The 4,632-nt window shown below is 63.6% G+C and overlaps 1 protein-coding gene across 1 annotated transcript in view; it reads left to right on the top strand.

Annotated features, from left to right (window-relative positions):
* LOC101148288 (uncharacterized) overlaps positions 1 to 4,114 on the top strand; it is a 15,164-nt gene extending 11,050 nt beyond the window's left edge. The window contains exon 2 of the transcript XR_010131644.1: positions 1 to 4,114. This exon is cut by the window's left edge and continues 108 nt beyond it. The gene's annotated coding sequence lies outside the window, so the exon portion shown is untranslated.
* The last annotated feature ends 518 nt before the right edge of the window (positions 4,115 to 4,632 follow it).

The following is a 4,632-nucleotide window of genomic DNA, read 5'->3' as shown; positions in this document are numbered from 1 at the left end:
CTGGTGCAGACCCCTCCTGCTCCCCCGAGCAGCTTCACAGCAGCCAGATGCATGGGATCTGCACCCTGGCAGGCCAGCCCCACACCCATCACTGCACCCTGGCAGGCCAGCCCCGTGCCCATCGCTGCACCCTGGCAGGCCAGCCCCCCGCCCATTGCTGCACCCTGGCAGGCCAGCCCCGCGCCCATCGCTGCACCCTGGCAGGCCAGCCCCGCGCCCATCGCTGCACCCTGGCAGGCCAGCCCCGCGCCCATCGCTGCACCCTGGCAGGCCAGCCCCGCGCCCATCCACACGCCTGGGAAACCCCAGCCACACGCCTCCACCCGCTCCCGTCTCAGCAGCACATTGTGACCCAAACACGGGCTGTGGGTTCAGAGACCTGGGTTCCGGAAGTCTAGGCTCAGCCGCTGACCGCCCTGTGACCAACGGGTCAGCACCCACCCTGCACTTCTGTCCACACATCGTGGCGACCTGCTGGTCACCGGCCACACCTGGCACACAGGATGTGCTCAGTAAAGCCTGGGCTCATGAGTGCCATGCACAAGTTCAACAGAGGAAGCTGCAGAGCAACGGCTACGCAGGCCAGGACGGGAGGCCTGGGGAGGCCAAGGGCATGCTGAGGCCAGGACGGGAGGCCCAGGGAGGCCAAGGGCATGCTGAGGTCTAGGTGGGAGGCCCAGGGAGGCTAGGGGTGCCCGGAGGTCTGGGCGGGAGGGTGGTGGGAATACCAATAGCTGAGCTGCTCTGCAAGTGCTCACAGGCACCCACGGGGGGCCAGCCGGGCACAGGAAGTCTTCGCTGCTGCCAGGAAGACACCGACATGGCCCAGAACCAGGAAAGCTGCTGCCGCTGTGAGATCAGGGCTGGTGGGGCCAGACAGCGGCAGGGGCCGAGGACACTCCTGGTCCTAGTGCTGGGAAGTTGGAGCCGGGCGCTTCCTCATTCCCCCAACCTAGCCAGGCTCCCGGGCCAGCCCCTTGCCATGGACGCCTCTGCTAGACGTGAGGACCAGAGGCACTGCTGCCATGGGGCCCTTTCCTGGGTTCAGCCCAGCATGGCTGAGATGTGTCCCTGTGGTGTCAGAGAAAAGGAGGGACGTGGGGTTCGGTAACTGGCCCAGAGCCGCGCAGCCAGTGACAGATGCTCATGGACTGCCGGCCTCCTCCCGTTCCTCAGGGGATTGCAGGTGTAGGGAAAGGGCATTCCCCGGGGCAGGGGAACTCGGGTGGAGGGCCTGCACTCTGGAGAACTTGAACCCAGGCAGACTCGGTTGCCCTCCCACCTGAGCCGGGAGTAAGGTTGCGCCAAGGAGCAGGCGTGACATCAGCTCAAACGGGAGGGGAGAGAAGGAGCCCCAGTGCCGCATCCCCCCTTGCCCAGGCCTCCCTGGGCTCCTCCTGCACAGGATGGGGTGAGGATGGGATGAGGCCAGGACTGAGAGCAGCCTATGGGCACTGACCGGAGTCCAGGGAGCCCAGCACTCCCTCCATGGTCCTCGCCGTCCGACTGCTGGGACCCACTTGGGGTCAGTGCCCAGTGGGCCTGAGAGCCCCTAGGGCAGAGGACAGACCCCCGCCCCATCATGCCCACTCTGCCACGCCCAGCTGGGGGAACCTGGACTCACAGCTGCCCCTCCGAGCTGTGGGTTCCTGAGGAACAAGGGTCAGAGGTGACCTCTCCCCCTCACCTGTTCCTTTGGAGACTGTGAGATAAAACTGAATGGATTCAGAAGCTGAACCGAGGGCAGAGGCCAAGAGGCTACGGGATGGGTGGGGCCCCGGTGTGTGGACGTGGAGCTGGGCTGTACGGGATGGGTGGGGACCCGGTGTGTGGACGTGGAGCTGGGATGTGGTCAGGCACCCCAGCTGCCCACAAGGGACAGTGCCATTAGGCGGATGCTGCCCTTGGGGAATGGCTCTGGGGTGTCAAGAGGATCTGGCTCTAGCCGTCGCTCCCCCAGGCCAGCCAGGCTGGTTCCCTCTGTGGGGCCTGGACGTCATGGGCTGGCCCTGGAGTGGCTGCCGCCTTCCATCTGCGAACCAGCTTCATCTCACTGTCATTAAAAACCCAGGTGTCGGCCGGGTGCGGTGGCTCACGCCTGTAATCCCAGCACTTTGGGAGGCCGAGGCGGGAGGATCACGAGGTCACATCGAGACCATCCTGGCTAACACGGTGAAACCTCGTCTCTACTAAAAATACAAAAAAATTAGCCGGGCGTGGTGGCGGACGCCTGTAGTCCCAGCTACTCGGGAGGCTGAGGCAGGAGAATGGCGTGAACCCGGGAGGCGGAGCTTGCGGTGAGCCGAGATCGCACCACTGCACTCCAGCCTGGGCGACAGAGCGAAACTCTGTAACACCACCACCACCCAGGTCTGACAGGTAGGGGAAATCACACGAAAACCAGCACCCAGGGATGGCCACAGCTCAGCGGGAACCCCGCTTCCAGCCCAGGGCCAGGCCCCTCGGAGAGACAGGGTGGGGACTCTGTCCCCCGCCCCCAATGCTCTGGGGTGAGCTGGGCTGAGCTGGATAAGTGTGGACCTGTCATCCAATGCGGATGCCAGAGGAAGAAGTCAGGGGGCAGGCAGGCGAGGGTAGAGGCTACCGGCCACTTGCCAGGGGCTGCAGGCACAGCTCCCGATGCCAGAAGTGTGGCGGGGTGGCCACAGCTGTGCCATACCTGTGTCACATGGCCAGAACCTAACACCTTGGTCTGGCCAGCCCTGAGCCTCTGATCTGGCCAGGAGACCCAGGGCTTGCTGCCCTGGAGGCTTTAGCCAAATTCTTTTGGCTTCTGTGGCCACCCCTCTCTCCTGGGCTGGGAGGAAGAGCCCCTGTAGGAAGATCCACCAGGGCCTGGGAAGAACCCTGCTGTATCTCTCTTCCTTGCTGAAGGAGGCGGCCAGATGCCCCCACCACGTCCCATGGCCCCACGGGCCCCTGAACACCCAAGGAGGCCACGGGGCAGGGCCTGGCATCAGGAGCCAGCCAGACGCCAGCTCTGATTCTCGAAATTTCTCCATGACTTTGTCCAGCCGCTTACCCCTCTGAACCTCCGAGGAGACACCTGTCCATGGTAGTACGTGGGTGGCAGGTGACAGCACAGGGAGGGCACAGGATGCTGGCCTCATGGAGGGGCCTGGCCTGCAGGAGACACTGTCACCCTGGGGCTCTGCCCTCACTGCAGAAGCAGGCCCTTGAGCTGCAGTGAAGTGCTGCTCTCAGGGAGCGGCAGGTGCCACCGTCTCATCCTGCAGCAGGTGGTCACTGTACATGAGCCACAGCATATGTGGATGGCAGCCCCAGACACAGACCTGCGCCCCGCGACCTCCACCTTGGGAAGGAGGCAGGGCGAGCACCACCCTTCCCGGGAAGGAGTGTTGATATGGCCGGCGCGGCGGGGGCAGGATTGACCGCAAGGGGTTCGTCCTCACCACCCACCACCTCGAAGCCTCCCTCTGTGGTGAGCACGGCCTGTTAGGCCTTGGGGATTCTCTGCTGTGGCCTCAGGCCAGCTGGGAGTCTTGAGGAGGCTGCCCCATAGAGAGCCCAGGGCCTGGCCAAAGAGTCACCACCCGTGGCCTCGGACTGGAGCCGAGAGGGTTTCAGACCCTGTGCCTCTCCCCAGGGTGCCGTGCACATACCGGATGGACATCTGCAGAGAGCTCAGAGAGGGCTCCAGGAATAGCTCGTCGCCTCCGCCCGGGAACAGGGAGGCCTCTCCAAGGCCTGGACCCTGTGCAGAAGGGGAGCCGGCGTGCAGAGGGTTAAGTGCTGACGAGGGGCCGGCGTGCAGAAGGTTAAGTGCTGACGAGGGGCCGGCGTGCAGAGGGTTAAGTGCTGACGAGGGGCTGGAGTGCAGAGGGTTAAGTGCTTATGAGGGGCCGGCGTGCTGACGAGGGGCCGGCATGCTGACGAGGGGCCGGCATGCTGACAAGGGGCCGGCGTGCAGAGGGTTAAGTGCTGACGAGGTGCCGGCGTGCAGAGGGTTAAGTGCTGATGAGGGCTCCGTCTCTGCATCAGTGAGCTTAATACGCTCCTCATTTGCATACTGCAGTGTGCGCGATTAACATGAACTTTTAATTTCTTCTAAGTAAATTACTTCTTGCTGGTACGTGAGACGCACAAATGTCAGAAAAATGGGAGCGCCTTACTGAGTCGGGGAGGGGATGGGGGCTGTTGGGAGTCCCCCCAGGAACATGCACGCGCACACACACATGCACACACGCATGGATTCATGTGGGCCAGCAGCGCACACACTCGCCGTCTCTGGCCAGCCGTGCACAGACCCAGGACTGGCTGGCTGCCTCCACCCGGCAAACTCGCCCCGCACACCCAGGCTGGCTGCGAGCTGCCCGTTCCCGTGCCCAGCCTCACCCCCTGCATGCCTGACACTGGCACACACACACGTATGGGATCCCACCCCAGAGAGCCAACAGACTCATCCAGCCTCAACTTCCCTTTCCGCTTCTACTTTTTAGGGTTAAATAAGGATGTAAATTTACAGGGATTAAAACAGAGAATCCAGAGCAAGGAAGTCACAGAGGCTGTTCCCCTGCCCCTGCCCCCAGGACTGGAGGGAAGCCCAGTGGGGCTGCTTTGGGAAAAGCCGGGTGGAAGAGCCCCTTCCTG

This window comes from Gorilla gorilla, chromosome 18 (genome assembly GCF_029281585.2).
Source record: "Gorilla gorilla gorilla isolate KB3781 chromosome 18, NHGRI_mGorGor1-v2.1_pri, whole genome shotgun sequence".
Classification (NCBI taxonomy): Eukaryota; Metazoa; Chordata; class Mammalia; order Primates; family Hominidae; genus Gorilla; species Gorilla gorilla.
Note: the sequence above shows the minus strand (reverse complement) of the source record. Positions and strands in the feature narration are given on the sequence as shown.